The sequence below is a fragment of the Hemicordylus capensis genome, chromosome 1 (genome assembly GCF_027244095.1).
Source record: "Hemicordylus capensis ecotype Gifberg chromosome 1, rHemCap1.1.pri, whole genome shotgun sequence".
NCBI lineage: Eukaryota > Metazoa > Chordata > Lepidosauria > Squamata > Cordylidae > Hemicordylus > Hemicordylus capensis.
Genome location: NC_069657.1, coordinates 419,841,436 through 419,853,655, shown reverse-complemented (window position 1 = coordinate 419,853,655; position 12,220 = coordinate 419,841,436). Strand labels below are relative to the sequence as shown.

The following is a 12,220-nucleotide window of genomic DNA, read 5'->3' as shown; positions in this document are numbered from 1 at the left end:
AGTTGTAGTCCAACATCTGGGGGCCCAAGGTTAAGAAACCCTGCTATAAAGTAAATGTAAATACTTTGACAGTTCCAGTGTCTTAACTATCTCTTTAACTGCCTTTCATCTTTAGAGGACAGCCACCTGCAGCCAGCCAGCTTTTAATACAGATGTTGAAGAAAGTTTTAATGTATTTATATTAATATTGTATGATGTTTTGGAAACTCTAGTTGAAAAACAGGATAAGAGTCTAAGAAATAAAGGGTCACCATGTGTAGAACACCAAAAACATGAATTCAAAAATAGGATCTCATAAGTAATAAAGGCCCTATGATAGATTACATTGGTTCCCACTATGCTGAATATATGCTTGATGTTTGACCCTGGATAGAACAGTGGGGAAGCTGACAGTGAGTTTCTGTTTATTTATATAGACCATGGCTTCAGCATCTATGTATAGCCCTTTCTCTCTTGAATTTCACACATCTGTGTGAGCCACAGCCCACTTATATTTTATAATGGCTCTTCTGAATGACAGAAATAGCTAGAGACTCAAGGCTGTCATTGCATCCCCCTGTAATCACTTCCCCCAGGTTCTCCCCTTTAGCCTTTTATTTTAAAAACCATTTACACCTTTAGGTTTAGAAACTTTCAGTTTCTCTTCTTCACTTCATTCCTGTGGACCGCTCTCTTCCACTACTTCTTTGGAGGCTCCTGCTGTTTCCTTTCATCTGCTACTACTTCATCACATTCCTACTATGTCTTCCTTTGCCATTTCTTCTGCCCCACTTTTCTTAGTTACTTTCCTCCCATTTCTCATTTCCCACCTTTCTACAGATTCATTTCTCTTTCATTTTCTTCTATGAAGTGGTTTATTGACTGAAGACATTTCATTTGATTAATCATCTATCTTAAACAAACAAACAAACAAACAAACAAAAATCAATCAATATCTGAAGCTGCCTTATAAAGTCTGAGGATTGGTCCATTTAGACCAGTATTCTGGCTGGCAGCAACTCTAAGGTCTCAGGCAGGGGTCTTTTTCATCCCATTCTACACGATCCCTTTTAGCGGGATATGCCAGGTATTGAACTTGGGACTATTTGCACACCAAGTATGCACTCTAACTCTGAGTAATATTTCTCACCCCCCACCCACATTGATAGGACACAATATCCAATTTGTGGTGGGATTCAATGTCCAATGTTTCCTATGTGCTGCAGTCAAACCTGTTGTGTGGTGAGAGTGATATATTTAAGTCAGACATTGCATTGTTCACAAGGGGAGCCCTGTCAGGACTTTGAGCTAGAACGTTTTAATATTTAAAAAAATATTTATTGATTTATCCATCATATTTCTGTACAGCCGGATATAGACATGTATGTACAAATCAAAAACACAACAAATATTAGAGCAGTATAAAACAGTTAAAATTCACAAAACTCATAAAACAAGATCACAGATTAAAAAAACCATATTACATTAAAAATACTTAAGTTAAAAGCCTGAGAAAATAGGTACGTCTTGAGGATTTTCCTGAAAACAAACAGAGAAGGGGATGCAGGGGCAGAGCTACCATTACATGGGTTTCCCCTGCAAAGAAACCAAGCTTTCATGTCCAGGGGCCTCACCTGGCACCTCAGCCATGCCCCTGCGTCTGATGTCAAGATGTGAAGGGGACGTGGTCGGGTATACAAACAGGGCCACACCCCACATTTGCGAGCAAATTAGAGCCAGTTCAGCATTTGCAGTGGCAGCAGGGAGCGCCTTCCCCTACTTGTAAAAGGCTGGGAGATGCATTCCTGGCCAGGCTGGGAACCTAGCACTGGCTGAAGCTTCTCAAAAATGGACCCAAGTGGCTCCGTTTTTTAAAAGCTTCAGGCAGAACTGGGTTCCCTGCCTGGTCAGGAACACGTCTCCCTGCCTTTACAAGCAGGGAAAGGTGCTCTGGCCTGCCGCCACTGCAAACGTGGTGCTGGCTCTAATTTACTCGCAAATGCGGGCAATTTTTTTTTGCAAACCTGACCACGCCCCCTTCGCATCTGATATCAGAAACAGGCATGGCTAGGGGGCTGTGGGCCACTGGCAGCATCACTAGGCCCCTGAGGGGATGCTCTTATTTCAACAGGGAGCATGTTCCAAAGCCCTTAGGGCAGCCACGGAGAAGGCCTGGTCCCGAGCTGCCAAACGTGCCAGCAGAACATACATGACAGAAAAATCACATATACATGACAGTAACTATCAAGATCAAATCACCACATTCAAAGTCATTGAGGCAATTCACATGAGCAGCTCAACCCTGGCTAGGGCAGCCCTGCCTGGGTTGCAGGCGCGTAACAATGATAGGGCAAGGGGAGACAGTTGTCTGGGGGCCCCACTGCCTGGAGGGGCACCCCAGAGGCACCTCATGTGACTCCCCATTGCCCCCTGCCCAGCCCCATAGCCTCTCAGCCACTTGCCCTCTTCGCCGTCTCTCCTGCTTGTTCTGCTGGCCGCAATCGAAGCAGCAGGCAAGCTGCAAAGAGCTCCTTTTCTCCCGCCTCTCAGCTGATCGGCGGGGCTTCCACGGAGGCCTCCGTGTAGGCCGCAGTGAAGCCTGAACTCGAGTAGGGCCCAAGCAAGCCAGGAAGGAGGAGGCAGCCAGAGTGTTCTCTGCAGCAGAAGACCCCTTGCTGCCCTGCTCAACCCAGACCAGCATTTGCCAGGTCGAGTGTGAACTCCTTTTTGTGGTTACCTTTCCCGCCCCCCCCCCCCCATATATAGGGATCTGCTTGCCATAGGGCTTGGATATGGGGGGGGAGGGACCGAGAAGTCTCTGAATATTTATTTTGAAACAGCTTGGAAAATTTGCTGACTTAAAAAAAAACTATCTAAAAAGTCCTATAAGTGGCTTGTTTCATGGCAGAAAATTGCAAAAACTTCTGGAACAGTATTTTATTAATTTTATTTATTCATTCATTCATTCATTTATAAATGCACTTATGTTCAAGTTGTTTTGCAACCCAGAAGGTCTGAGTGAGAACTGTGAAGCATGTGTGGTGCTTTTATTTTATTTTTCTTGTGTGTGAACTGCTCCCCAATAACTTGCAGGGACTTCAGGGTAAATCTGGCCAACATGTGAATGCAGCACCTCCATTCCAGAGGAGATGTGTCTTAAAGGGCTTTAAAAGCCTCCTGTGAAAAACCTCCTGCAATCAAACTTGACTGAATTTGTTCAGAATTCTGAGAAAACAAACATAGGCTCACCCTGCATGGTTGAAAGTCTCCTTTGCTAATCTGCAGCGAGGGGCCCATTTTAATAATTCATCTTTCTAGTGTGTTCTAGGCATTAAAAGTAATACAAATGTATAGTACTCAATGTATATCACTATATATTGTGACGTGTGTGTGTGTATTCAGTGAAATGTATTTGCAGGCAGCATACTTATTTTGGAATATCAGACTTAAATCCTTGGGGGCCTGGGGTGTGCGGAGGCCCTGGACTTTGGGGGGGGGGGCCATTTTAAAATCTTGTCTCTGGGCCCACTCCAACCTTGCTCCGCCCCTGCTGGGTTGGGCTGCTCATGTGGAGTGCCAGGATCACTCCCAATTCCAGCACTTCTGCCCCATGAGCCTGACTTTTAACCCTGGCCCTTAATTGGGGTTAGAGGGCGTGAGCGAGAGTGCCTCTCAACCCCAGGTTTGGGAGCGCCCAACTCACAGGGGGAAGCTGCCAGTGCTTGTCACATGCTGCACTGAGGGATTTCTGAAGGCTGGGACTAGTTTTCCCGGCCTCCAGCAGTCTGTGCTGCCAGGAGCAGTGTGGATTGTTTGGGCATACAACGGTGTGCCCAAGAGTTCCTAGCTCGTCTATGAGAAAGGTGGGTTCAACCCTACTTCCCCACCCGCCGTCCCCGCTCGTTATGGTCATGTGTAGTGGTTAGAGTGCTGGACTAGGACCGGGGAGACCCGAGTTCAAATCCCCATTCAGCCATGAAACTTGCTGGGTGACTCTGGGGCAGTCACTTCTCTCTCAGCCTAACCTACTTCACAGGGTTGTTGTGAGGAGAAACTTAAGTATGTAGTACACCGCTCTGGGCTCCTTGGAGGAAGAGCGGAATATAAATGTTAATAATAATAATAATAATAATAATTAATAATAATAATAATAATAGTTGTAGAAAATGAAGATGCAAAAATATTATGGGACTTCCGACTACAAACAGACAAACATCTGCCACACAATACACCAGATATAACTGCAGTCGAGAAGAAAGAAAAACAAGTTAAAATAATCGACATAGCAATACCAGTGGATAGCAGAATAGAAGAAAAAGAAATAGAAAAAATCACAATACACAAAGATCTACAAATTGAAATTGAAAGGCTGTGGCAGAAAAAGACTATAAAGTAATCCCAGTGGTAATTGGCATCCTAGGTGCAATTCCCAGACAACTTGAAGAGCACCTCAACACCACAGGGGCTACAGAAATCACCATCAGCCAATTACAAAAAGCAACTTTACTGGGAACAGCCTATATTCTGCGATGATATCTAAAACAGCAACAACACTGATAAGAAAATTCAGCCATCCCAAGTCCTTGGGAAGGACTCAATGTCTGGATAAAACAAACCAGTCAATAACACCTGTCTGTGTAAACAAGAAATATTAATAATAATTTTGTCTTTTTAATATGATTATCATATTAATCATTGTCTTTTTAATATGCTTATCATAGGTCAAGTACAATAATGTGTTTTACACATTACACAGTAAAACACATTAGCGTTTCTAAGCTACAATAAGCATATTAAAAGGACAATATACACAGCACAGGATTATAGGAAAAATAAAGCACAAGAATTAACACATGGCCTAAACCCAACATAGAAGGGCCTGGCTTCATAAGACGCTTTCCATCAATCATCCCCTCAATCCACGTTCCAACACAAGAAGACTCTCCACTGTTGTTCCTCCCCAGAGCCTTTCTTAATACCAAGGTCTCTGTACAGAACATGTAGAGATAAAGAAACTGCCTCTGAGCATGTGCAGAGAGCACGCACACTAGCATCTCTCCCTTCCGGACAAATCCAGGATTGGAGAATAGCGCTTTTCAGGCTACCGCTTTTTGCCAGCTGTGGGCTGGTGGTAGTTGGGCGGAAGGAACCCGCGGGCAGGGGAGCCCAAATCTCCTCCTGCTCTTCTAGTCTACTCCACTCCACGCTCCTTGCCTTCGTTGCTAGGTTTTGTACCTAAGCTCCCTCACCCCGCTTAATAAACACCGCCGAGTTGCTAGGCAACCAGCAGGGCGAAGCAGCGCGCTTTATCCAACTGCTCCCGCATGACATCATTTACCCTCCTTGGAGAGCTATAAATAGACAGGACTATTGCGCCGGCGCAAAGGGCTTCTGCGGTCAACGATGAGTCATAGCGGCAGAAGGGAAAGAAAGCGTTTGCAGCCCCGCCCCCTTATGAGTCATTACCAGCGGCGGAACTAGTCGCGCGGAGATGAAGGTAGGAATCTGGATGCGCGGGATGGCTGGTGCAGCAGCGTTCCGTGCCGCCCGCTTAGAGCGCACTCGTGGACCCGACCGATTATATCGAGATGTCCCAGCCTTCATCCCCTCCTTCCTCCATTTTTTCCCACTACGCTATTTTTATTTCTTTGTTTCAAGGTACCGCCTCCCTGTCAAGGACGGAGGGGGTGACGCCATCCGCTTCCCGGAATGTCGATGACGCGCCTGCGTTAAGGAGGGACGGAGAAAGCCTGGAATGTTCATTGGAGTAGCGAACCCTTAAAGGGATTACGACCCTTTCCTTGCTTTTTGATGCTCGGAGCAGAAGGAAGCAATAGTTAAAAGCATATGAATTAAAGCTGGATTCCAAGTACAGGTTTTCTCTCTTTTAAATTTAAATTTTAACGAGGTATTTTTTGTTTAAAACCACGAAAAACCTGGTTTAGCAACCCCCTTATAGGGTTACCAACTTTGACTGAAACTCTTCCTGGAGACCCCAATCCCAGTATTTACCCCAATATCAAGCAGTAAATTCTCCAGGATCGCTTTCAGTAGTCATCTAAGCCCAATCCACACGTGTTCAATGCACATACGATCTGTGTACAGTGTACACAATGTACAACTGTATGCACATACAGTTATTCACATGTTCAATGCACATACAGTAGGACACTTCCTATCTGTGCCCTGCATTTGAGGGGGCCTGTAACTCTTACTTCTAAAGTGTACATGTGTACACCCATAAAAAAGTATATGTGTATGGACATCTGTGTGCATGTACAACATAATGTCTGAATAGGGCTCTAGAGATTCGAAACATAAGAAGCTGCTTTTTCATGTCAGACCATCTCTCTATATATTGTGTACACTGACTGGCAGCAGCTCAGTTTCAGGAAGGAGTCTTTCATATCCCTACCTGGAGGTGCCAGAGACTGAACCTGGGACTACATGGGAAGCAACTGGTTTGCCTGGCCACTGAGTTTGGCCTCATCCTCAACTGAGGTTGATTTCTGGAGATCGGCCCTTCTGAAGGTTGGCAACCTTTTACACCTTCCTTTTAATTGAAACGTAATTTAAAAGGGAGTTATGTGGGTTTTTGTTGTTGTTGATACCAATCACACAAAGGAGTGGGGGGATGTCATAATATTCCCCTTACCACCCACCACCCAACCTCTCAGGTCACCACCTCTCTCTCCCCTGCCCAAACCCCAATCAGCAGCTGCCAGCCAACACTTTTTATGTTTGAAAAGAGATTAGAAAGTTAGATCAACCCAACCCAGCAGTATACGTCATGTCTCTAAGAGCTCCGAAAACTCTGACAAGTTGCTGCAAAATGTTGGCTTGTGGCACTTCAAATACAAACAGTTATTGTGGCATAAGCTTTTGTTAGTCAGATACAGTCACTTATCTGATGAAGTGGGCTCTTAAAAAAAATCTAACTTCACATGTTTATTGATGATGGAGTATGAACTGGAGGTAACTATCAGGGAAAGAAATAAGTGTTGGGCTTATGGGCAGCCATTAAGGCAACTATCCCATGCTGTACCTGCCCATCTCCTACACATCCTGTCCTGTCTACCAGCTCCTGCACCCTGGTATTTCTCACTCCTGGCTCTTCTTCCAAGGCTACTTCAACACTAGTCCAAAGTAACTGAGCTTGCAGGAGTTACAGACCTTGAAGTACCAGTCTGGAGGTGATGCTTTTTGAAGGATCAGAGCACCAATAAAGACAGGAAGGTAAAGGTAAAGTGTGATGTCAAGTCGATTAATGGGACAGAAACAATGAAGAATCATTCAGTACAATCTACAACCGATCAAATTGATGCATTGTATTGTCCCGTCCCCCCCATGTTCCCTCTAACAGGGATTCCCAGATGTTGTTGACTACAACTCCCAGAATTCCCAGCTGCAGTGGCCTTTGCTTGGGGATTATGGGAGTTGTAGTGAACAACATCTGGGAATCCCTGTTAGAGAGAACACTGCCCCCACCCACCCATTGTTATATGTAGTCCAAAACTTGGTTTCTTTCCCCCAAAACTGTCTGGGAATGGGATGATCATCTATATATGGAAGATATATGCTCACCTGCCTGTGCTCATGGAGAATTCAAGTATGAACTGGATGGTACATGGCTGGAAGTGGCCACTATTTTAACCAATGTGGCAGGACTATGTCCAGCTGCTGTGATCATAGGGAGTCACTGTCTGCTTTATTTTTCTACCTTCTATTCCCATTACATTTCTTCATCTGAAATTTTTACTAAAGGAAACTAAGGGCTGCTAGAATGAAGCAGCCCTAAGTTTCAAATGTTTTTATTTATTTATTGTCTTTTAATTTTTGAGGGCCATTTCATTTACAAATTTTGACATTTATGCACACAGTCAGATTATAAAATCATTGTACATGTGAAGGGGGGGGGAATTCCTGCATCGATTAAGTTAATAGCAGTCAGCCCCAAATCTTTAACATGCCACTCGTATTGTTGTGATGGTTCCAAGGATCACATGGAGTTAGATGTGTAACCTATGAAGAGCTTCTTTGTACATGATGGTTTCAAAATCCATCACAGTTCTCTGCATGGAGGAAGCACAGGGAAACCCAGGTCATGCAACTCTTTATTAAGATGTCTGTGGCTTTGAGGTATTTGAGCAGGAATCTCACTGGCCTTTCTGTTAACCAATTCAAAAGGTTTCTTATTATTATCCGTTTAACTGTGTGCTTTTGTTTTGAGTGGATTTAACTTTGTAAGCTGGTTTGAGGGGCCTATTGTGCAAACCATTGGGTGAACGGGTTCAAAGAACCCAGGGGCCACAGGTGCAGCCCCAGACACGCCCTTCACTTCTTATGTCAGACGTGGGGGGCATTATTTTGCTCCCGAACAGGGCCACGTGGTTCCGTTTGGGACCAAAATTGGCCCATGCTGCATTGGCAGCATGGCCGGAGTGACTCTCCCTGTCTTTTAAAGGCAGGGAGAGCTGCTCCTGGCCTTCCTGCCAACGCAGTGGGGCCAATCAACCTGCCAAACAGGGCTGCGCGGCCCCATTTGGGAGGAAGATTGGGCCGCGCTTCATTGGCAGCGTGGCTGGAAAGGCAGGGAGAGTCTATCTGGTCCGCGCTGCCTAATGCAGCGCAGGCCGATCTCCTTTCCAAATGGGGCTGTGCGGCCCTGTTTGGGAAGGAGACCACGCCCTCTGTCTGATGTCAGATGCGGGGGCGTGGCTAGCCGGCCCACTGCGTCTGACATCAGATGTGGGGGGTGGGGCCAGGGAGCCATGGCGGTGGCCAAACATGGGCCGCTGCCAGCCTCCCTATGCGCCTCGTGCACTCACACCCTTCTGCCTGAGTAAAAGCTTGGGGGAAAGCTTTGGGCTACCTGGTGGCACAGTGCCAGGATTGGCCTCAATCGCCGCCCTTCCCATGAACAGCCCTATCCTGGTAGGGCTGCGCAATCCCAGGTCGGACTGCTCGTGTGGATAGCCTTTTAGAATGAAATTGGGCAACATCTAGACTAGTTAGTCATGACTAAGAACCATTGAAATACATTAGAAGTTCGCTATTATAAACTAAAGTCCCATTCATTTAAATGGCCGACATATACTGCTGGGAAACCTGGGCAGTGCAGACCTGTCTGTGCTGCTACTGAGTTTTAATGCACATGGCGACTGCAGGTCACGTGGTACTTACATTGGGAATAATGCCAGTAGTGCTCAACCTGCGATTGCACAAGGGTGAACTGTAGCAAACAGCCATCTTGCACACCAGCATCGCCGTGTGTGTTACGTATGTATGTATGTAATACACTTATATATGCTGCCTATAACAAAAAGTCTCATAGTGGTTCACAATCAAATAAAACAGCCAAAAGTTTAAAAGCAAACATTTAAAACATATATAAATTTCAGTGTAAAACAATAAATCAATAAAAAGATTTATCGATCAGCCCTGCAGTGGTGTGGGTGGATTATTATTTTATTTTATTTTATTATTGTATTATTACATGTGACATTCCTTTCCTTAAAAAGCTGTCAGTACATATATAGAAACAATTGTGTTTTCATTTATAGCTAACTTGATTACTAGACATTGCATTAGGTTGCTTTTTTTTAAAAAACTGTAGTGAGATTTAAAAAACAACAACCCTGGAACCATTTGTAAACAAGAAACCACTTGCAGTAAATTTCCACACACTAACAAGTAGAAATGACTTAAGTAATTGATCACACATAAATATTTATAACACTCAAGTCAGTCTTGCTGGTTTCACACTTCAGATGCTGTCCCTCGTAGGTTATATTTGGAGCAGGGGGCATTACTCCGAAATATAGCCCCTCACTCACTCTAAGGTCGAGATGATGCTGTTGCTTCATATTTAGATCATGGCTTGTAGAGAATTATAGGGCGCATATTAGTCACCTATGATATGACTTCGTATTCCCACCTAATTTAGTAACAACAGTTGGTTTCTTGGGGGGTGAGGGGGGCAAAGGAGATTTACGTTATTAACAGGGTTTCTGGGTTAAGTGAACAGATGAAACAGTGTGAAAGGGACGAGAAGAGAAGTCAGGATAAGAAAGACCAACTGAGCTTTCAAAGAGATGGAGGGCTGCTTAAGATCTTTGAATATAGCTGAATGGTCCATCTCTCAGCTTTCTCAGGTAGTACAATATACATTGCTGTTTCCTCTGTGTGTGTGGAAATGTGTGAGTCTGTGAATATCCAAAATTTGGCAAATATTAACATGTAACACCTGACAACCTCAGATGGATATTGTGAATTCCTGGGCGGGGAAGGACACTTCACTTTTCAGAAATACATGTGAATGCTGATAACTGCATTTAGAAGAAAAAAATTAGTCTTGTGACACCTTAAGACTGACACATTTATTGTAGCAAACGACTAATACAGCTGTAGGCTACCCCTTTGGAAATCATATTTATGTGACTGTCAACATTAAGTCCTCTTGAGGTTTGGGGGCTTTTACAAAGATCATCTGAGATTGTTAACAGGGTGAATATGAACAGTCACCAAATATTGGACACCTAATGTAATATCTTTGTTCAAAGTTTTTGTTTACTTTTCAAATATTGCTTCAAATATTGATTTGTTTATATTGTTTTGCTGGGAAATTAATGTTACACAAGAGACTCCATATTATTTAGGGTTAAAAAAAATCAGCTACCTATTATATTTTGCTGTCAATGATATATGTGGGGTGTGTGTGTTATGAAAGAACTGCATATACACAAATACCAAATAATAGCTACCACAATGTTTTAGACATAAAACAGTCACTGTTTAGAGCTGAGATTTCCAGCATGTCACTAATGAAAGTCCCACTGGTTTTAGGGGCAAGGAGTTGAGCATATGCTGAAATCTGTTCCATTGAGACTTGAAAATGCTTAATTTGGATTGTGCATTGTGAATTTAGGTTGCCATTGGACTATTTTCTACTCTTGCTACCTCTCTTGAATTTGTCATAAGAAAGAATTCTCCTTATTCAGCTGATTAAAACACTTTGTTTTAGCTCTCACATCACCATTTATAAGTGGAACAATGGGAAACTTTGGGTAACGAATAGAACACGGGCTATTTATTTATTTATTCATTCATTGATCATATTTTATACCACTTGATATGTACATCTCTAGGTGGCGTACAAAATTTAAAATAATATTTAAAAGTCAACATAGCTTAAAATACATGAGACATAATAAAAACAATAGTATAAAACAGTTATTAAAACAAATTATTTAAATTAATTCAAATTTAAAAACTTATGAGAACAGCGGAGTCTTGAAGGTCTAACTGAAAACAAACAGAGGAGGAGATGCTCTCATTTCAGCAGGGAGCATAGTCCAAAGCCCTGGGGCAGCCACAGAGAAAGCCCGGTCCTTGGCCACCACCAAACAAGCTGGTAGCAACCTTAACCAGACCTCTCCAGAAGATCTTAACAGGCAGCAGGGATTATGACAAAGGAGGAGCTCTCTTAAATAGCCTGGAACCAGCACTTTGTATCTCACCCAGAAACATATCAGCAGCCAGTGCAGTTCTTTCAAAACCAGTGTTATATGGTCCTTTCGTGTTGTCCCAGAGAGCAATCTGGCTGCCTGGTGCATTCTGTACCAATCGTAGTTTCTGGACTATGTACAAAGGCAGCCCTGCATAGAGTGCATTCAAGCCTGGAGGTTATCTGCATATGTACCACTGTTTTAAGGTCATTTACCTCTAGAAATGGACGTAGCTGATGTATCAGTGAAGATGAGAAGTGCTCCTGGCCACTGCCTCCACCAGAGAAACCAGGGAGAACATTGGATCCAGGAGCACTCCCAAGCTACTTGCCTGATATTTCAGGGGAAGTGTAACCCCATCCAGAACAGTCAGATCTAAACCATCTCTCGGGTCCTGACCCCCCACCCCCACCCAGTCAGTACCTCCATCTTATTTGGATTCAACTTCAGTTTGTTATCCCTCATCCAGCCTATTGCCACCTCCAGGCAGGCATTTAGGGAAGATATGCCATTTCCTGATGAGGTCGACATGGAGAAGTAGATCTGTGTGTCATCAGCATATGGAAACAGCCCTGAGCCACTTTAATGTAAACCGCCCTGAGCCACTTTAGGAAGGGCGGTATATAAATTGATTGAATAAATAAATAAAATACATAAATATCGATAACACCCTGCATCAAAACTCCTGATCATCTGTCCCAGTGGTTTCATGTAGATAGGAACATAGGAAGCTG

The 12,220-nt window shown here is 43.8% G+C and overlaps 1 long non-coding RNA gene across 1 annotated transcript; it reads left to right on the top strand.

Moving 5' to 3' along the window:
- The first annotated feature begins 5,013 nt into the window (after positions 1-5,013).
- Positions 5,014-5,851, top strand: LOC128351063 (uncharacterized). Its single transcript, XR_008319574.1, has 2 exons — positions 5,014-5,476; positions 5,638-5,851. It is a non-coding gene; the product is annotated as an uncharacterized LOC128351063 (long non-coding RNA).
- Positions 5,852-12,220: the final 6,369 nt, after the last annotated feature.